Source organism: Arachis ipaensis, chromosome B4 (assembly GCF_059453495.1).
Source record: "Arachis ipaensis isolate K30076 ecotype BB chromosome B4, ASM5945349v1, whole genome shotgun sequence".
Taxonomy (NCBI): domain Eukaryota; kingdom Viridiplantae; phylum Streptophyta; class Magnoliopsida; order Fabales; family Fabaceae; genus Arachis; species Arachis ipaensis.
The window spans coordinates 39573454-39596403 of NC_142439.1; the positions used below are offsets into that span (position 1 = coordinate 39573454).

The 22950-nt window shown below is 38.9% G+C and overlaps 1 non-coding gene across 1 annotated transcript; it reads left to right on the forward strand.

Moving 5' to 3' along the window:
• The first annotated feature begins 11861 nt into the window (after window positions 1-11861).
• On the forward strand, window positions 11862-11969 carry LOC148567267 (small nucleolar RNA R71). Its single transcript, XR_015882356.1, has one exon. It is a non-coding gene; the product is annotated as a small nucleolar RNA R71 (small nucleolar RNA).
• The last annotated feature ends 10981 nt before the right edge of the window (window positions 11970-22950 follow it).

A 22950-nucleotide genomic window follows, 5' to 3' on the forward strand; every position in this document is an offset into this window, starting at 1 on the left:
TCAGTCTCAAGTTTTCACTTGACACCTTCACCCCACAAGCACATGGTTAGGGATAGCTCGGTTTAGCCGCTTAGGCCAGGATTTTATTCCCTTAGGCCCTCCTATCCACTGATGCTCAAAGCCTTGGGATCCTTTTTATTACCCTTGCCTTTTGGTTTTAAGGGCTATTGGCTTTTTCTGCTTTTCTCTTTTTTTTTTTTGCTGCTTTTTCTTGCTTCAGGAATCATTTTTATGATTTTTCAGATTATCAATAACATGTCTCATGTTCACCATTCTTTCAAGAGCCAACATATTTAACAGTCTTAAACAACAAATTCAAAAGACATATGCACTGTTCAAGCATTCATTCAGAAGACAGAAAGTATTGCCACCACATGTAACTAATTAGAATTTCTCTTATTAAAAACTCGAAATTTTATTGCCTCTTATTCAAAAGATCTACTATTTTATTCATGTTTGCTGATGATGAGAAAAATAAACTATGGCTTAATTGGAGATAAAATCAAAATAGATACTAATTACTACTATATGACTCCTAAGGTGAACTTCTATAACGACACTATCACAGAGTTAAAGCAGAAATTGAAATTTAACAACCTTTGTTCTGGGAAATGGGTGTTCCTCTGATCCGTGGGGTGCTTGATCTTTTAGGGGATAACTTCTGACGCTTCAATTCCCTTAAGTCACGCCCTTGCTCCTCTTGTTCTTTAAACATATAGGTAAGAATTTGACTGTGTTCCTTCTGTTCTTTTATTATTTGTTCCATAGCTTCCCGTATCTTGGTAACAGATGTCTCAAGATACTCCCAGTATTCAGATTGAGGGATTTCTGGGAGAAATTCCTGTGTTTTCTTCTTGGTGGGATCATCCTGTGCTTGTTGTTTTTCCATTGATGCTTTGGTGATTGGTTTCTCAACTGAGATATACTCAGTTATTCCCATCCTTACTCCAGCGTCCTTGCAGAGCAGAGAAATCACGCTTGGATAAGCCAACCTGGCCTCTTTGGAATTTTTGTTAGCAATTTTGTAGAGTTCAGCCGAGATCAGTTGATGAACTTCCACTTCTTTTCCCATCATGATGCAATGGATCATCACTGCTTTTTTAACTGTGACTTCAGAACGGTTGCTAGTGGGCAACAGAGAATGCCCAATGAAGTCCAGCCATCCTCTGGCGACTGGTTTGAGATCTTCTCTTTTGAGTTGATTTGGGACACCCTTTGTATTGGTGGTCCACCTGGCTCCAGGGATACATATGTCCTCTAAAATCTTATCCAGGCCCTTGTCTGTTCTCATCATTCTCCTGTTGAAGGAGTCTGGATCATCTTTCAGCTGAGGTAGCTTTAAGATCTCTCTGATCTTGTCAGGGGTGGTATGAACAATCTTTCCTCTGACCATGGTCCGATATTTATAGAAAGCAGTTCCAGATAGTTTTTGCTTGTCAGTCTGCCACATATTAGCATAGAACTCCTGGACCATATTCCTTCCCACTTTCGTTTCAGGATTAGCTAGGACTTCCCAGTTCCTGATTCGAATTTGCTACTGGATCTCCGGATATTCATCTTCTTTCAGATCGAATCTAACTTCCGGGATCATTGATCTCAGACCCATTATTTTGTTATAATGGTCTGAATGTTCTTTAGATAAGAACTTCCCTTGATTCCAAAGTGGTTTTGGAACACTTTCTTTCTTGCCTCTTGGAGTGGGTTGTTTTCCTTTAGGAGCTATGATCTTAGTGATCGCGGATAAACACACCAAACTTAGAGGTTTGCTTGTCCTCAAGCAAAAGAAAAGAAAGGAGAGGGATAGAAGGAGAGCTAGGTGCAATTGTTGATGGAGGAGGGTGGAGGCCGAACCCAAATTTAAAGGGAGGGAGGGTGGGTTTTCGAAAAAAGAGATAAAGATATGATAAAAGATTGATTTGGAAAAGATAAGATAGAAGATATGATAAGAGAGGATATAGTTTAAAATTGAAAAGATATGAAAGATTTTTGAAAAAGATAAATCTAGATTTTGAAAAAGATAAAGTAGAGATTTTGAAAAAGATATTGATGAGTTGAAAAGATAGATTTGTTTTTAAAAAGATTTGAAAAGAGTTGGATTGAATTTGCAAAGAGGGTTTGTGCTTATGGATTAAGATATATTTGATATTTTTAAAGTAGGATTTTTAGAAATTAGGGATTTTAGAAATCAGGGTTCTTAACATGTTTATGCAAGAAATCATGAATTGAAGTATGAAAATCAAGATTAGAATGAAAAATATGAAGAAAAATGAGTTTGCCACCTCCCCATCATCCTGGTGTTTGAACGCCCAAACACTGTCTGTTTTGGGTGTTCAACGCCCAAATGCTGATCTCCTGGGCGTTCAACGCCCAGTTGTTGCCCTTTTCTGGCGTTGAACGCCAGATTGCTACCCTTACTGGCGTTCAGCGCCCACTGGCTGCCCCTTTTGGGTGCTGAACGCCCAAAAATAGGCTCTTACTGGCGTTTTCTTGCCAGTGAGCTCTTTTTCTCTGTTTTGTGTGTAGATTCCTTCTGTAACCCTGTGAACTTATGCAATTGATTCTTTACCTTGTTATCAATGAACTCTATATAAACAAATAAAAATAAAGATAGAAATAGGGCAAAATGCTTAGAGGATTTATGCCCCATGGCTGGGTTGCCTCCCAGCAAGCGCTTCTTTATTGGCTTTAGCTGGACCTTGCTGAGCTTTTAGTCTAGCTTCAGCCTTGAGCACTCTTGCTCAATGTTGCCTTCAAGATAGTGCTTGATTCTCTGTCCATTGACAATGAACCTCTTATCAGAATCAATATCTTGAAGCTCCACATAACCATATGGTGATACACTTGTAATCACGTATGGTCCCTTCCACCGGGATTTCAATTTCCCGGGGAATAGCCTGAGTCTAGAGTTGAACAGCAGAACCTTCTGTCCTGGCTCAAAGATTCTAGATGACAGCTTTCTGTCATGCCACTTTTTTTATTTCTCTTTATAAAGCTTGGCATTTTCAAAAGCCTTGAATCTGAATTCCTCTAGCTCATTTAGCTGGAGCAATCTTTTTTCTCCAGCTAATTTGGCATCAAAGTTTAGGAATCTATTGCCCAGTAGGCTTTATGTTCCAGTTCCACGGGCAGGTGACATGCCTTACCATACACAAGTTGGTATGGAGAGGTCCCTATAGGGGTTTTGAATGCTGTTCTGTAAGCCTACAGAGCATCATCCAAGCTCCTTGCCCAATCCTTTCTACGGGTACTTACTGTCCGTTCTAGGATTCTCTTTAATTCTCTGTTAGAGACTTCAGCTTGCCCATTAGTTTGTGGATGATATGGAGTAGCCACCTTATGGCGAATTCCATACCGAACCATGGCAGAGTAAAGTTGTTTATTGCAGAAGTGAGTGCTCCCATCACTGATTAGTACTCTAGGGACACCAAACCTGCTAAAAATATGTTTCTAGAGGAACTTCAGCACTGTTTTAGTATCATTGGTGGGTGTGCCAATGGCCTCAACCCATTTTGATACATAGTCAACTGCCACCAGAATATAAGTGTTTGAGTATGATGGTGGGAAAGGTCCCATGAAGTCAATTCCCCAAACGTCAAACAACTCAATTTCCAAGATTCCTTGTTGAGGCATGGCGTAACCGTGAGGCAGATTACCAGCTCTTTGGCAACTGTCACAGTTACGTACAAACTCTCGGGAATCTTTATAGAGTGTGGGCCAATAGAAACCACATTGGAGGACCTTGGTGGCTGTTCGCTCACCTCCGAAATGGCCTCCATATTGAGATCCATGGCAATGCCACAGGATCCTCTGTGCTTCTTCTCTAGGCACACACCTAAGGATTATTCCGTCTACACATCTCTTAAAGAGATAAGGTTCATCTCACAAGTAGTACTTTGCATCAGTAATTAATTTCTTCTTTTGTATCCTGTTGTACTCATTGGGTATGAACCTTGCAGCTTTATAGTTTGCAATATCGGCAAACCATGGTGTTTTCTGAATGGCGAATAAATGCTCGTCCGAAAAAGTCTCAGAGATCTCAAGAGAGGGGAGGGGCGTCCCTTCTACTGGCTCTATCCGGGACAGATGATCAGCCACTTGGTTCTCTGTCCCTTTTCTGTCTCTTATTTCTATATCAAACTCTTGCAGAAGCAACACCCATCTGATGAGCCTGGGTTTTGAATCCTGCTTTGTGAGTAGATATTTAAGAGCAGCATGATCAGTATACACAATCACTTTTGATCCTACTAAGTATGATCTGAATTTGTCAATGGCGTAAACCACTGCAAGTAATTCCTTTTCTGTGGTTGTGTAATTTTTCTGGGCATCATTTAGAACGCGACTAGCGTAATAAATGACGTGCAGAAGCTTGTCATGCCTCTGTCCCAACACTGCACCAATGGCGTGATCACTGGCATCACACATTAGCTCAAATGGTAATGTCCAATCTGGTGCAGAAATAACTGGTGCTGTGACCAGCTTAGCTTTCAGCGTTTCAAACGCCTGCAGGCACTCTGTGTCAAACACAAATGGCGTGTTAGCAGCTAGCAGATTGCTTAGAGGTTTTGCGATTTTTGAAAAATCCTTTATAAACCTCCTATAGAATCCTGCATGCCCCAGAAAGCTTCTGATTACCTTAACATTGGCAGGTGGTGGTAATTTTTCAATTACCTCTATTTTTTCTTGATCCACCTCTATTCCCTTGTTTGAGATTTTATGCCCAAGGACAATCCCTTCAGTCACCATGAAGTGACATTTTTCCCAGTTTAAAACTAGGTTGGTCTCTTGGCATCTCTTCAGAACAAGTTTCAGGTGATCAAGACAGGAGCTGAATGAGTCTCCATATACTGAGAAGTCATCCATGAAGACTTCCAGAAATTTTTTCACCATATCAGAGAAAATAGAGAGCATGCATATCTGGAAGGTTGCAGGCGCATTACACAGCCCAAATGGCATCCTTCTATAAGCAAACACTCCAGATGGACATGTGAATGCTGTTTTCTCTTGATCCTGGGGATCTACTGCAATCTGGTTATAGCCTGAGTAGCCATCCAAAAAGCAGTAATAATCATGACCTGCCAGTCTTTCTAGCATTTGGTCTATGAATGGTAAAGGAAAATGATCCTTTCTGGTGGCTGTATTGAGCCTTCTGTAGTCAATACACATGCGCCACCCTGTAACTGTTCTTGTAGGAACCAGTTCATTTTTTTCATTATGAATCACTGTCATACCTCCCTTTTTTGGGACGACTTGGACAGGGCTCACCCAGGGGCTATCAGAAATAGGATAAATAATCCCAGCCTCTAGTAATTTGGTGACCTCTTTCTGCACCACTTCCTTCATGGCTGGATTTAGCCGTCTCTGTGGTTGAACCACTGGTTTAGCATTATCCTCCAATAAAATTTTGTGCATGCATCTAGCTGGGCTTATGCCCTTAAGGTCACCTATGGACCACCCAAGAGCTGTCTTGTGTGTCCTCAGCACTTGAATAAGTGCTTCCTCTTCCTGTGAATTTAAAGCAGAGCTTATGATCACTGGAAAAGTGTCACCTTCTCCCAGAAATGCATATTTCAAGGATGGTGGTAATGGCTTGAGCTCGGGTTTAGGAGGTTTTTTCTCTTCCAGAAGAGATTTCAGAGGCTCTTTCATGTCCTCTGAATCCTTCAAATTAGGCTGAACATCTTTAAAGATGTCTTCCAACTCCGATTCGAGACTCTTAGCCATGTTGATCTCTTCTACCAAGGAGTCAATAAGATCAACTTTCATGCAGTCTGTTGATGATTCTGGATGCTGCATGGCTTTGATAGCGTTCAACTTAAACTCATCATCATTGACTCTCAGGGTTATTTCCCCCTGTTGGACGTCAATGAGGGATCGTCCAGTTGCTAGGAAGGGTCTTCCTAGAATGAGAGTAGCACTCATGTGCTCCTCCATTTCCAGCACAACAAAGTCAGTGGGAAAGGCGATAGGCCCAACTCTGACAATCATGTCTTCAATCACGCCTGATGGGTATTTAGTAGATCCATCAGCAAGTTGGAGACATATCCGGGTTGGTTTAACTTCTTCAGTTAAACCAAGCTTTCTGATAGTGGATGCTGGTATTAGGTTGATGCTTGCTCCAAGATCACATAAAGCTGTCTTGGTGCAATTACCTTCTAGTGTGCATGGTATCAGAAAACTCCCAGGGTCTTTAAGCTTTTTAGGAAAGCTTTTCAGAATGACTGCACTGCATTCTTCAGTGAGGAGAATGGTGCACGAAATTGTGATCTCCAGGCTTGAACAAATCCTGGTAATGGCTCCAAAGCTTGGTGCTCTGATCTTAATTCATAGTTGTCACAACTTCGATACAACTAACCAGCAAGTGCACTGGGTCGTCCAAGTAATACCTTACGTGAGTAAGGGTCGAATCCCACGGAGATTGTTGGTATGAAGCAAGCTATGGTCACCTTGTAAATCTCAGTCAGGCAGATATAAAGTGATAATGGTGTTTTCGAATATTATATAGTAAAATAGGGATAGAGATACTTATGTAATTCATTGGTAGGAATTTCAGACAAGCGAATGGAGATGCTTTTCGTTCCTCTGAACCTCTGCTTTCCTGCTATCTTCATCCAATCAGTCTTACTCCTTCCCATGGCTGGCTTTATGTGATACATCACCACTGTCAATGGCTACTTTCGGTCATCTCTCGGGAAAATGATCCAATGCCCTGTCACGGCACGGCTAATCGTCTGGAGGCATCACCCTTGTCAATGGCTTCATCTTATCCTCTCAGTGAATAATATGCTCACGCACCCTGTCACGACACGGCTATTCATCTGTCGGTTCTCGATCATGCTGGAATAGGATTTACTATCCTTTTGCGTCTGTCACTAACGCCCTGCAATCGCGAGTTAGGAGCTCGTCACAATCATTCAATCATTGAATCCTACTCGGAATACCACAGACAAGGTTTAGACTTTCTGGATTCTCTTGAATGCCGCCATCATTCTAGCTTACGCCACGAAGATTCTGGTTAGGAGATCTAAGAGATATTCATTCTAGCTTATTTCATGTAGAACAGAAGTGTTTGTCAGGAACGCGTTCATAAGGGAGAAGGATGATGAGCGTCACACATAATCATCACCTTCATCACGTTCTTGGGTGCGAATGGATATCTTAGAAGAGAAATAAGAAGAATTGAATAGAAAACAGTAGTACTTTGCATTAATCTTTGAGGAACAGCAGAGCTCCACACCTTAATCTATGGAGTATAGAAACTCTACTGTTAAAAATACATAAGTGAAGGTCCAGGCATGGCCGAGATGGCCAGCCCCCTAAAACGTGATCAAAGGATCATAAGGTAATCCAAAGATGTCTAATACAATAGTAAAGGGTCCTATTTATAATAAACTAGTCACTAGGGTTTACATGAGTAAGTAATTGATGCATAAATTCACTTCCGGGGCCCACTTGATGTGTGTTTGGGCTGAGCTTGAGTGTGGCACGTGTAGAGGTCCTCCTTGGAGTTGAACGCCAGTTTTAGTGCCAGTTTGGGCGTTCAACTCTGGTTTTGGCTCCTTTTCTGGCGCTGGACGCCAGATTTGGATAGAAAGCTGGCGTTGAACGCCAGTTTATGTCATTTATTCTTGGCCAAAGTATAAACTATTATATATTGCTGGAAAGCCCTGGATGTCTACTTTCCAACGCAATTAGAAGCGCGCCATTTCGAGTTCTGTAGCTCCAGAAAATCCACTTTGAGTGCAAGGAGGTCAGAATCCAACAGCATCAGCAGTCCTTTTTCAACCTCTGAATCTGATTTCTGCTCAAGTCCCTCAATTTCAGCCAGAAAATACCTGAAATCACAGAAAAACACACAAACTCATAGTAAAGTCCAGAAATGTGAATTTAACACAAAATCTATTAAAAACATCCCTAAAAGTAACTAGATCCTACTAAAAACATACTAAAAACAATGTCAAAAAGCGTATAAATTATCCGCTCATCACAACACCAAACTTAAATTGTTGCTTGTCCCCAAGCAACTGAAAATCAAAATAGGATAAAAAGAATAGAATATACTATAAATTCCAAACTATCAATGAAACAGAGCTTCAATCATATGAGCGGGACTTATAGCTTTTTGCCTCTTGAATAGTTTTGGCATCTCACTTTATCCATTGAGGTTCAAAATGATTGGCATCTATAGGAACTCAGAGTTCAGATAGTGTTGTTGATTCTCCTAGTTCAGTATGATGATTCTTGAACACAGCTATTTTATGAGTCTTGGCCGTGGCCCTAAGCACTTTGTTTTCCAGTATTACCACCGGATACATAAATGCCACAGACACATAATTGGGTGAACCTTTTCAGATTGTGACTCAGCTTTGCTAAAGTCCCCAATTAGTGGTGTCCAGGGTTCTTAAGCACACTCTTTTTTTTTTTTGCTTTGGACCTTGACTTTAACCGCTCAGTCTCAAGTTTTCACTTGACACCTACATGCCACAAGCACATGGTTAGGGACAACTTGGTTTAGCCGCTTAGACCAGGATTTTATTCCTTTAGGCCCTCCTATCCACTGATGCTCAAAGCCTTGGGATCCTTTTTATTTGCCCTTGCCTTTTGGTTTTAAGGGTTATTGGCTTTTTGCTCTTGCCTCTTGGTTTTAAGAGCTTTTGGCTTTTTCTGCTTGCTTTTTCTTTTTCTTTCTATTTTTTTTTCGCCTATTTTTTTTTTATTATTTTTTTTTCTGCAAGCTTTGTTCTTTGCTGCTTTTTCTTGCTTCAAGAATCATTTTTATGATTTTTCAGATTATCAAATAATCATGTCTCCTAGTCATCATTCTTTCAAGAGCCAATATGTTTAACATTCTTAAACAACAACTTCAAAAGACATATGCACTGTTCAAGCATACATTCAGAAAACAAGAAGCATTGTCACCACATCAATATAATTAAACTAAGTTCAAGGATAAATTCGAAACTCATGTACTTCTTGTTCTTTTGAATTAAAACATTTTTTATTTAAGAGAGGTGATGGATTCATAGGACATTCATAACTTTAAGACATAGTTACTAACTGCTAATGATCATGTAATGAAGACACAAACATAGATAAGCACCATAACATAGAAAACGAAAAACAGAGAAAGCAAGAACAAGGAATGAGTCCACCTTAGTGATGTCCTTGAGCTCTTCTATGTCTCTTCCTTGTCTTTGTTGCTCCTCCCTCATTGCTTTTAGATATTCTCTGATTTCATGAAGGATGATGGAGTGCTCTTGATGTTCCACCCTTAGTTGCTTCCAATAATTGTGTGGAAGAAAATGTATCCCCTGAGGTATCTCAGGGATCTCTTGATTTGCAGTCAAATGTTCTACCACTGAGCTATAGACCCTTGATGGAAGCTTTTGTCTTCCCTTTCCTCTTTCTAGAGGCTTCTCTGGCCTTAGGTGCCTTCAATGGTTATGGAAAAAAACAAAAAAGCTATGCTTTTTACCACACCAAACTTAGAATGTTGCTCGCCCTCGAGCAAAAGAAGAAAGAATGAAGAAGATATGGAGGAGATGGATGGGAGTGTGTATTCGGCCATATGGGTGGGATTGGGTGGTAGAGAGATGTTGAATTTTGAAGGTAGTGGGTGTATGGATGTGAGTGGTAAATGGAAAACAGAAGGGATGATCATGAATGGGAAGAGAGATGATGAGGTAGGTGGGGATCCTGTGGGGTCCACAGATCCTGAGGTGATCCTGTGAGGTCCACAGATCTTGAGGTGTCAAGGCATTTACATCCCTGCACCAATTTAGGCATGCAAAATGCCCTTGCACACAACTCTGGGCGTTCAGCGCCAGGTTGGTGCCCATTTTGGGCGTTCAACGCCCATTTGCTGCCATTTCTGGCGTTGAACGCCAGAACCATGCTTGTTCTGGGCGTTCAGCGCCAGGATGCTCCCATTCTGGGCGTTCAGCGCCAGAACTATGCTCTGTTTTGGCGTTTGAACGCCAGGCAGATGCTCCTCCAGGGTGTGATTTTTCTTCTGCTGTTTTTGATTCCGTTTTCAATTTTTATATTTATCTTGTGACTCCACATGATCATGAACCTAAGAAAACATGAAAAACAATAAGAATTAGATAAACATTGGGTTGCCTCCCAACAAGCGCTTTTTTAATGTCAATAGCTTGACAGTGGGCTCTCATGGAGCTTCACAGATGTGCAGAGCTTTGTTGAGACTCTCCAACACCAAACTTAGAGTTTGGATATGGGAGTTCAACACCAAACTTAGAGTTTGGTTGTGGCCTCCTAACACCAAACTTAGAGTTTGACTGTGGGGGCTCTGGTTGACTCTGCTTGGAGAGAAGCTTTTTCTGCTTCCTCTCCATGGTTGCAGAGGGAGATCCTTGAGTTGTAAATACAAGGGAGTCCTCATTCCATTGAAGGACTATTTCACCTCTGTCAACATCAATCACAGCTCTTGCTGTGGCCAGGAAAGGTCTTCCTAGGATGATGGATTCATTCTCTTCCTTTCCAGTATCCAGGACTATGAAATCAGTAGGTATGTAAAGGCCCTCAACCTTTACTAACACGTCCTCTACTTGTCCATAAGCCTGTTTTCTTGAGCTGTCTGCCATCTCTAATGAGATTTTAGCAGCTTGCACCCCATAGATTCCCAGTTTCTCTATTACGGAGAGGGGCATGAGGTTTATTCCTGAACCAAGGTCACACAGAGCCTTAAAGATCATGGTGCCTATGGTACAGGGTATTATGAACTTTCCAAGATCCTGTCTCTTCTGAGGCAATGTCAGTTGATCCAGATCACTTAGTTCATTGATGAACAAGGGAGGTTCAACTTCCCAAGTATCAATGCCAAATAATTTGGCATTCAGCTTCATGATTGCACCAAGAAACTTGGCAGTTTGCTCTTCAGTAACATCCTCATTCTCTTCAGAAGAGGAATACTCATCAGAGCTCATGAAGGGCATAAGGAGGTTCAATGGAATCTCTATGGTCTCTAGATGAGCCTCAGAGTCCTTTAGTTCCTCAGAGGGAAGCTCCCTATTGGTCACTGGACGTCCCAGGAGATCTTCCTCCTTGGGATTCATGTCCTCTCCTCTCCTCACAGGTTCGGCCATGGCACTTATGTCAATGGCCTTGCACTCTCCTTTTGGGTTCTCTTCTGTATTACTTGAGAGAGTACTAGGAGGGATTTCAGTGATCCTTTTACTCAGCTGGCCCACTTGTGCTTCCAAATTTTTAATGGAAGACCTTGTTTCATTCATGAAACTTACAGTGGCCTTAGATAGATCAGAGACTAGATTTGCTAAATTAGAAGCATTTTGTTCAGAGTTCTCTGTCTGTTGCTGAGTGGATGATGGAAAAGGCTTGCTATTGCTAAACCTGTTTCTTCCACCATTATTAAAGCCTTGTTGGGGCTTTTGATCCTTCCATGAGAAATTTGGATGATTTCTCCATGTTGAGTTATAAGTGTTTCCATAAGGTTCACCTAAGTAATTTACCTCTGCTATTGCAGGGTTCTCAGGATCATAAGCTTCTTCTTCAGAAGATGCCTCTTGAGTACTGTTGGATGCAGCTTGCATTCCATGCAGACTCTGAGAAATCATATTGACTTGCTGAGTCAATATTTTATTCTGAGCCAATATGGCATTCAGAATATCAACCTCAAAAACTCCCTTCTTCATAGGCGTCCCATTACTCACAGGATTCCTTTCAGAAGTGTACATGAACTGGTTATTAGCAACCATGTCAATGAGTTCTTGAGCTTCTGCAGGTGTTTTCTTTAGGTGAATGGATCCACCTGCAGAAGTGTCCAGTGACATCTTTGATAGCTCAGATAAACCATCATAGAATATATCCAGGATGGTCCATTCTGAAAGCATGTCAGAAGGACACTTTTTGGTCAACTATTTGTATCTTTCCCAAGCTTCATAGAGAGATTCACCTTCTTTCTGTCTGAAGGTTTGAACATCAGCTCTAAGCTTGCTCAGCTTTTGAGGAGGAAAGTACTTGGCTAAGAAAGCCGTGACCAGCTTATCCCAAGAGTTCAGGCTGTCTTTGGGTTGAGAATCCAACCATAATCTATCTCTGTCTCTTACAGCAAAAGGGAAAAGCATGAGCCTGTAGACTTCAGGATCTACTCCATTAGTCTTAACAGTATCACATATCTGCAAGAATTCAGTTAAGAACTGAAAGGGATCTTCAGATGGAAGTCCATGAAACTTGCAGTTCTGCTGCATCAGAGAAACTAATTGAGGTTTCAACTCAAAGTTGTTTGCTCCAATGGCAGGAATGGAGATGCTTCTTCCATGTAAATTGGAATTAGGTGCAGTGAAGTCACCAAGCATCTTCCTTATATTATTATTATTTTCGGCTGCCATCTCCTTTTCCTGTTCGAAAATTTCTGAAAGGTTATCTCTGGATTGTTGTATTTTAGCTTCTCTTAATTTTTTTCTTCAGAGTCCTTTCAGGTTCTGGATCTGCTTTAACAATAATGTTCTTGTCCTTGCTCCTGCTCATATGACAAAGAAGATGGCACAGAAAAAATAGTAATAATAATATGGATCCTTTATACCACAGTATAGGGATCCTTGTGTTAGTAGAAGAAAAGAAGGGAAGAAAATCTGAACTCAGAGAGAGAGGGGGTTCGGATTTTTGGAGAGTTGAAGGAAAGATGTTAGTATATCAATAAACAAATAGAAGAAGATGAGAGGGGGAAGTGAATTTTCGAAAACAATTTTTTGAAAAAGAGTTAGTGATTTTTGAAAATAGTTTTTGAAAAAGTTTAGTATTTTTTTTTTTCGAAATTTTTTTTTTAAAAAAAGTAAAAATAATTAGTTAATAAAAAAGAAATTTTTGAAAAAGAGGGAAGATATTTTCGAAAATTAGAGAGAGAGAGTTAGTTAGGTAGTTTTGAAAAAGTTAAGAAACAAACAAAAAGTTAGTTAGTTAGTTGAAACAAATTTGAAAAGATAAGAAGTTAGGAAGTTAGAGAAGATATTTTGAAATCAAATTTTGAAAAAGATAAGATAAGAAGATATTTTTTTGAAAAGATATGATAGAATTTAGTTTTTTTAAAAAAGATTTGATTTTTAAAATCACAATTAATGACTTGATTCATAAGAAATCACAAGATATGATTCTAGAACTTAAAGTTTGAATCTTTCTTAACAAGCAAGTAACAAACTTCAAATTTTTGAATCAAAACATTAATTGATTATATTATTTTCGAAAATTTGATATAAAAATAAGAAAAAGATTTTTGAAAAATATTTTTTTTTAATTTTCGAAAATAACTAAGAATTTTGAAAAAGATTTGATTTTTGAAAAAGATTTTGAAAAAGATAAGATTTTCAAATTGAAAATTTGATTTGACTCATAAGGAACAACTTTGATTTTTAAAAATTTTAAAAAAAGTCAACTCAATTTTCAAATTTGATGAGAGAAAAAGGGAAAGATATATTTTTTTTTTAATTTTTGAATTTTTATGATGAGAGAGAAAAACAAGAAAAATGATGCAATGCATGAAATTTTTAGATCAAAACAATGAATGCATGCAAGAATGCTATGAATGTCAAGATGAACACCAAGAACACTATGAATGTCATGATGAACATCAAGAACATATTTTTGAAATTTTTTTTTTAATGCAAAGAAAACATGCAAGACACCAAACTTAGAATTCTTTAATGCTTAGACACTTAAGAATTCAAGAGTGCATATGATAAACATGAAAAGAAACAAAACCAAAAATCATCAAGATCAAACAAGAAGACTTACCAAGAACAACTTGAAGATCATGAAGAACACTATGAATGCATGATATTTTCGAAAAAATGCAAGATGCATATGAAAGTGACACCAAACTTATGATATGACTCAAGACTCAAACAAGAAACACAAAAATATTTTTTATTTTTATGTTTTTCTAATTTTTTTGTATTTTCTTTTAATTTTTTTTTTCGAAAATTATTGTGAAAATTAAAAAATAAGGATTCCAAAATTTTTAATATGAATTCCAGGAATCTTGCCATGTTAGTGTTAAAGCTCCAATCAAAGGGTCAGGCATGGCTTAATAGCCAGCCAAGCTTCAACATATAATTACATGGACTGGAGTGATTAGTTGAATACCAATCCCAAAGCAGTTTGGGTATGGCTTTACAGCCAGATAGGATTCAACATGTTTCATGAAACACTAGAATTCATTCTTAAAAATCCTGAAGAAAAATATATTTTTGAAAACATTTTTTTTTTTCAAAAACAAAGAAGAAAATTTTGAAAGGTTTTTGAAAACTTTTTTGAAAACTAAAACAAAAAGAAAATTACCTAATCTGAGCAACAGGATGAACCGTCAGTTGTCCAAACTCAAACAATCCCCGGCAACGGCGCCAAAAACTTGGTGCACGAAATTGTGATCTCCAGGCTCGAACAAATCCTGGTAATGGCTCCAAAGCTTGGTGCTCTGATCTTAATTCATAGTTGTCACAACTTCGATACAACTAACCAGCAAGTGCACTGGGTCGTCCAAGTAATACCTTACGTGAGTAAGGGTCGAATCCCACGGAGATTGTTGGTATGAAGCAAGCTATGGTCACCTTGTAAATCTCAGTCAGGCAGATATAAAGTGATAATGGTGTTTTCGAATATTATATAGTAAAATAGGGATAGAGATACTTATGTAATTCATTGGTAGGAATTTCAGACAAGCGAATGGAGATGCTTTTCATTCCTCTGAACCTCTGCTTTCCTGCTATCTTCATCCAATCAGTCTTACTCCTTCCCATGGCTGGCTTTATGTGATACATCACCACTGTCAATGGCTACTTTCGGTCATCTCTCGGGAAAATGATCCAATGCCCTGTCACGGCACGGCTAATCGTCTGGAGGCATCACCCTTGTCAATGGCTTCATCTTATCCTCTCAGTGAATAATATGCTCACGCACCCTGTCACGACACGGCTATTCATCTGTCGGTTCTCGATCATGCTGGAATAGGATTTACTATCCTTTTGCGTCTGTCACTAACGCCCTGCAATCGCGAGTTAGGAGCTCGTCACAGTCATTCAATCATTGAATCCTACTCGGAATACCACAGACAAGGTTTAGACTTTCCGGATTCTCTTGAATGCCGCCATCATTCTAGCTTACGCCACGAAGATTCTGGTTAGGAGATCTAAGAGATATTCATTCTAGCTTATTTCATGTAGAACAGAAGTGTTTGTCAGGCACGCGTTCATAAGGGAGAAGGATGATGAGCGTCACACATAATCATCACCTTCATCACGTTCTTGGGTGCGAATGGATATCTTAGAAGAGAAATAAGAAGAATTGAATAGAAAACAGTAGTACTTTGCATTAATCTTTGAGGAACAGCAGAGCTCCACACCTTAATCTATGGAGTGTAGAAACTCTACTGTTAAAAATACATAAGTGAAGGTCCAGGCATGGCCGAGATGGCCAGCCCCCTAAAACGTGATCAAAGGATCATAAGGTAATCCAAAGATGTCTAATACAATAGTAAAGGGTCCTATTTATAATAAACTAGTCACTAGGGTTTACATGAGTAAGTAATTGATGCATAAATTCACTTCCGGGGCCCACTTGATGTGTGTTTGGGCTGAGCTTGAGTGTGGCACGTGTAGAGGTCCTCCTTGGAGTTGAACGCCAGTTTTAGTGCCAGTTTGGGCGTTCAACTCTGGTTTTGGCTCCTTTTCTGGCGCTGGACGCCAGATTTGGATAGAAAGCTGGCGTTGAACGCCAGTTTATGTCATTTATTCTTGGCCAAAGTATGAACTATTATATATTGCTGGAAAGCCCTGGATGTCTACTTTCCAACGCAATTAGAAGCGCGCCATTTCGAGTTCTGTAGCTCCAGAAAATCCACTTTGAGTGCAAGGAGGTCAGAATCCAACAGCATCAGCAGTCCTTTTTCAACCTCTGAATCTGATTTCTGCTCAAGTCCCTCAATTTTAGCCAGAAAATACCTGAAATCACAGAAAAACACAAAAACTCATAGTAAAGTCCAGAAATGTGAATTTAACACAAAATCTATTAAAAACATCCCTAAAAGTAACTAGATCCTACTAAAAACATACTAAAAATAATGTCAAAAAGCGTATAAATTATCCGCTCATCAGAGAACTCTTTCTGTTTCTCTCCAATCCTTTTTATGACTCAAGATATCTTTCATGAACTTGGCATAAGAAGGTATTTGCTCAAGTGCTTCTGCAAATGGAATCTTTATTTCAAGAGTCCTGAGATAATCTGTAAAGCGAGCAAATTGCTTATCCTGCTCCTCTTTCCGGAGTTTTTGAGGATAAGGTATCTTAGCTTTATATTCTTCAACCTTAGTTGCTGTAGGTTTATTGCCTACAGAAGTGGTTGAAGAAGCCTTTTTAGAGGGGTTGTCATCAGCACGTGTGTGTGTCTGATCCCTCACTGGCAATTGAGTGCCAGAGTTAGAAGCTGGAGTGACGTGAGACGCCAACTCATTGTCTGTTCCTGGTGTCTGAACGCCAGAACTGTGCCCATTTTGGGTGTTCAGCGCCAGATCTTGCCCATTTTGGGCGTTCAACGCCAGATCCTTGGTTGTTTCTGGCGTTGAACGCCAGTCCTTGCTTGTTACTGGCGTTGAACGCCAGTCTTGGGCAGGGTCTGGGCGTTCAGCGCCAGCCTTCCACCAAATTTCTGGCGTTTTAATGCCAGAATTACTTTTCCCTGGGCTCTTACTGTCCTCAGGTGAATTTTGGGTGGTTTGCTCATTCCTTAGCTCTTTGCTGCCTTGAGGTGGGGTATGTAATGTTTTCCCACTTCTTAATTGAACTGCTTGGCATTCTTCTGTTATTTGTCTTGACAGCTGCTGCTTGGTTTGCTTCAATTGTTCTTCCACATTTATATTAGCCATCTTTGTCTCTTGTAGTTTATCCTTGAATTCAGCTAACTGCTTTGTTAGAAAATCCAATTGCTGATTGAATTCAGCAGCTTGTTTCACAGGACTGAGTTCAGCAGTTACTATTTTAACCTCTTCTTTCATGGAAGGGTCACTGCTTAGGTACAGATGCTAATTCCTGGCAACTGTATCAATGAGCTCTTGAGCCTCTTCAATTGTCTTTCTCATGTGGATAGATCCACTAGCTGAGTAATCTAGAGACATCTGAGCTCCTTCTGCAAGCCCATAGTAGAAGATGTCTAACTGAACCCACTCTGAAAACATTTCAGAGAGGCATTTTCGTAGCATCTCTCTGTATCTCTCCCAGGCATCATAAAGAGATTCATTATCTCCTTGTTTAAAGCCTTGGATGTCCAGCCTTAGCTGTGTCATCCGTTTTGGGGGAAAGTATTGATTCAGAAATTTTTCTGTCAGCTGTTTTCATGTCCTTATGCTGGCCTTAGGTTGGTTATTTAACCACCTCTTAGCTTGATCTTTCACAGCAAATGGAAACAGTAATAGTCTGTAGACATCCTGATATATTTCCTTATTATGTACTGTGTCAGCAATTTGTAAAAACTGTGCCAGAAACTCTGTAGGTTCTTCCTGTGGAAGACCGGAATACTGACAATTTTGCTGCATCATGATAATGAGCTGAGGATTCAACTCAAAGCTACTGACTCCAATGGAGGGTATGCAGATACTACTCGCATATGAAGCAGTAGAGGGGTTAGCATACGACCCCAGAGTCCTCCTGGACTGTTCATTTCCACTTAGATCCATGATGGAGAAAGGGAGATGATGTAAAAAAAATATTTTTATTTTTATTTATTTATTTATTTATTTATTTCGAAAATAAAATAAATTAAAAGAAAATAAATAAAAATAGGTGAAGATTTTCGAAAAAATGAGGGGAGAGAAAGTGGTAAGGAAGTTTTGAAAAAGATATGATTTGGAAAAGATTTTAAATTTTAAAAAAAATCTGATTTTTTTTTTAAAAAAATGATTTTCGAAAATTTGTTTTAAAATTAGAGAGAAAAGATATTTTTGAAATTAGTGAGGAAAGAGAAAAACAATGAAATAGCACAAGACTTAAAATTTTTAGATCTAATGCTCCTTGTTTTCGAAAATTTTGGAGGGAAAACTTCAAGGAACACCAAACTTAAAATTTTAAGATCACGACACAAGGAAAACTCAAGAACACTTTGAAGACTCACAAGAACACAAGCACATGAAGGAAGAACACCAAACTTAAAATTTTTAGAAACCCAAACTAAAATTTTTGAAAAACACAGAAAAATCAACAAGAAAATACCAAACTTAAAGTTTGGCACAAGATTTAATATAAAAATTATTTTTTTTCTTTTGAAAAAGATTTTAAGAAAAGGAAAATAAGGATTCTAAAATTCTAACACGACAACAATAAGAGACTCTAAACTAAAAAGAGAAATTTTTCCTAATCTAAGCAACAAAATAAGCCGTCAGTTGTCCAAATACGAACAATCCCCGACAACGGCGCCAAAAACTTGGTGCACGAATTGTGAATCACACTTTTCACAACTCGTACCACTAACCAGCAAGTGCACTGGGTCGTCCAAGTAATACCTTACGTGAGTAAGGGTCGAATCCCACGGAGATTGTTGGTTTGAAGCAATCTATAGTTATCTTGCAATTCTTAGTCAGGAAGTCAATTGTATTTATCAGTTGAATTGCGAATAAACAAGAGAGCATGGGTTAAAGGTTACTTGTTATGCAGTAATGGAGAATATGTTGGAGATTTGGAGATGCCTTGTCTTCTGAATCTCTGCTTTCCTCTGCCATCTGATTCACGCACGCACGTCCTTTTATGGCAAGCTGTGTGTTGGGGCATCACCGTTGTCAATGGTTACATCCCCTCCTCTTGTGAAAATGGTCCAAATGCTCTGTCACAGCACGGCTAATCATCTGAGGTTCCCGATCATGCTGGAATAGGATTCACCCTCCTTTTGCGTCTGTCACTACGCCCAGCACTCGCGAGTTTGAAGCTCGTCACAGTCATTCAATCCCTGAATCCTACTCGGAATACCACAGACAAGGTTTAGACTTTCCGGATTCTCATGAATGCCGCCATCAATCTAGCTTATACCACGGAGATTTTGATTAAGGAATCTAAGAGATATTCATTCAATCTGATGTAGAACGGAGGTGATTGTCAGACACACGTTCATGGATTGAGGAAGGTGATGAGTGTCACTGATCATCACCTTCTCCATAGTTAGGCGCGAATGGATATCTTAGATAGGAACACGCATGTTTGAATGGAAAACAGAAATACTTGCATTAATTCATCGAGACACAGCAGAGCTCCTCACCCCCAACAATGGAGTTTAGAGACTCATGCCGTCAAAGAGTACAAAGTTTTGATCTAAAATGTCATGAGGTACAAAATAAGTCTCTAAAAGTTGTTTAAATACTAAACTAGTAGCCTAGGTTTACAAAAAATGAGTAAACTATGATGGGTGGTGCAGAGATCCACTTCTGGGGCCCACTTGGTGTATGCTGGGGCTGAGACTTAAGCAATTCATGTGCATAAGGCTGTTTTGGACGTTCAACGCCAGGTTTGGATCCATTTCTGGCGTTGAACTCCAACTTTTAATCCTTTTCTGGCGCTGGACGCCAGAATTGGGCAGAGAACTGGCATTGAACGCCAGTTTACATCGTCTATCCTTGAGCAAAGTATGGACTATTATATATTTCTGGAAAGCCCTGGATGTCTACTTTCCAACGCAATTGGAAGCATGCCATTTTGAGTTCTATAGCTCCAGAAAATCCACTTTGAGTGCAGGGAGGTCAGAATCCAACAGCATCAGCAGTCCTTTTTCAACCTGAATCAGATTTTTGCTCAGCTCCCTCAATTTCAGCCAGAAAAATACCTGAAATTATAGAAAAATACACAACTCATAGTAAAGTCCAGAAATATGAATTTTTCCTAAAAACTAATGGAAATAAACTAAAAACTAATTAGAATATACTAAAAACTATATGAAATTAACCCCAAAAAGCGTATAAAATATCCGCTCATCACCTTGCTTCCTTGCTTCTTTGTAGCGCTTGGTGAACACCAAGAGCGCAGCTTCCTTTCTTCCATAAGTCGAAATGTTCATTGTCTTGAACGTGGCATTCAATTACTAATACTTCATGCATGCTTTAATAATCCATTGGTATTAGTTTCATTAATAATATTATATGCATGCTTCATGGTTCAATTAATTAGTAATGCCGTAAAGCTTCATGCATTTCATTCATTAGCATTAGTAATTAATTGTTTCCTGCATGCATCCATTTACTTATTAATGTAATGCATTAACGTAATTCCAATTGCATTAAACATTTCATGCATGCATGCACATGATATTGATGCATGTGCCAAGGTTTCATGGTCATGGCCACGCTTTTAAGAGCGTGGCCTAAAGTTCCAAAGTGTGCTCAATCTTCAAAGTGTGTCCAAAATTCCTCTTTTCTTTTTTTTGGCTTATTTTGTGCTCTTTTGCTTCTTTTTCTTCTTATTTCCTACAAAATATATAAAATCAAAAGATCAAGGAAATATACCAATTAAGTACAAAAGCATTCAATATTTAAGCGTAAATCATCAATTTCTTGTATGAAAAAGCATAGAAAAACCTGACATGGTGACATGTCATCACACATCCATTAGATTGATATGCATTAGGATTAGGATTATACCCATAAGAATCCGGAGGTTGTTGTTGCCAAGAAGGTTAATGAATCCCTTGAGGCTCCTCCCATCTTAGATTATTCCATCTTTGATGCACATCCTCATTGTAGCTCCCATTTCATACAACATAATTTGAGCCAAACTCATAGCCAAAGTGAGGATGAGAATTCATAATAGCAAAGAGAATAAAAATAAGTACTAATAAGAACTAATAAAAACTAACTCCTAAAGCAAGCAAAACTAACAAAGAAGCCTATTAACATATATACAATAGCCAATAATATAACACCATTGCAACTCTCCGGCAACGGTGCCATTAATTTGATAGTCGAAATTTATTGTTGGTCTAGATTTTCTTCCTAAAGAAAGGAATTACTTCGTTGTCAGCATAGCTCCAAACCAACAAACAACTCTCACATCAAATTAAATTTTGGTTGTCACAAGTAACAAACCCCAAATAAGAATTAACCGAAGTATTTAGACTCCGGGTCGTCTCACAAGGAATTGCAATAAAGTGATCAATTATTGGCTTTGAAGATGCAAGGGGGTTTTGGGTTATAGGAGGAACAAGAAAAAAGTAAATTAAACAAGTAATTAAAGAATGTAAGTAAATAAGAGAAAGCAAGTAATAAAGAGAGAGACATTCATGGAAAATATTGAGAATATAGGCTTTCTATCCTAGTCATACAATGATTAATTCACCCTATTTAGTCAACTCCAACAAATGGAAGAAGGTATCATGTTATCTTCACATAGGGAGAACGTCAAACAAGACTAATCAATCATATCACAATGATAAACAAGAATTTATCTTATTACGTCATCCCTAATGATGGAGGAATGTATCATGTTATCCTCATACACGGAGAAAGTCTAATAAGACTAGCTAATCTCAATCCAAAAGTCCTAATCACCTACTAATTGAATTAGCAAGAGATTAGAGTCAATGGAAATCATACTAGCTAACAACTCTAGATCACCAACATAAGTTGGGTTTTCATGACTCAAGATTGCCTAATTACTCTTTCCAAGCCAAGAATGCTCAAAATCTACTCTAAAGTCCAACCAAGCATTTTTTTCAAACACTTGGTGGATACAAATGGAAAGCACGGTAAAAGTGCAAGAATAATAAGTCTACCAACTACTAATTGCAAGGAAAGTAAATCAACAACTCAAATAATCAATAAAAAGAACATTAAACATTAAATTGCATTAAAGAGATCTAAATCCAACATGAACATCCATGAACATAAAAGAAGCATAAAAGTAAAATTAACATCACAAACTAAGAGAATGAAAGTTTAGAAGCAAGAAATTATAAAGGAAACAAGATGAAAAGATGAGATTGAACCTAGATCTAGGAGAAATTAACCTAACCTAATTCTAGAGAGAAGATGGAGCTTCTCTCTATAGAAACTAAGCTACATGATGCTATACTACCAAAACAATTGCTCCTTCCTTGCCCAAGCTTGAATTCTGCATGAAATAGCATCAGAAATGAGTTGGGTTGGGCCCAAAGTGCTTCAGAAATTGCCCCCAGCGATTTCATCTTTAGTGGGCCACGAGCAGCATCGGCGCGCACGCGTACATGGAGCATGCGCGCCCCTATACACGAAACAACATATGGCAAATTTTATATCATTTCGAAGCCCCGTATGTTAGCTTTCCAACGCAACTAGAACCGCCTCATTTGAACCTTTATAGCTCAAGTTATGGTCGATTGAGTGTGAAGTGGTCAGACTTGACAACTTTATGGTTCCTTCATTTCTTCATGAGTTCTCCCACTTTGCATGCTTTTCTCCTCACTTCTTCCATCCAATACTTGCCTTATGAACCTGAAATCACTCAACAAATATATCAAGGCATCGAATGAAATTAAAGTGAATTGAAATCACCAATTTTAGGGCCTAAAAAGCATGTTTTCACATTTAAGCACAAATCAAGGGAGAATTGCAAAACCATGCAATTTCATTGAATAAATGTGAGAAAAGGTGATAAAATCCCCTAAATTAAGCACAAGATAAACCAAAAAATTGGGGTTTATCACCAATCTGGCGTTTAACTCCAAGAATGGCCTATGCACGTGTAAATCTCAATGCTCAGCCTAAGCACACACCAAGTGGGTCCCAAAAGTGGATTTCTGCAGTATCTGCACTTAGTTACTCATTTTCTGTAAACCCTAGTAACTAGTTTAGTATAAATAGAACTTTTTACTATTGTATTCATATACTTTATCATACTTTGGAGACCATTGTTCACGTTTTAGAGGCTGGCCATTCGGCCATGCCTAGACCTTTTTCACTTATGTATTTTCAACGGTGGA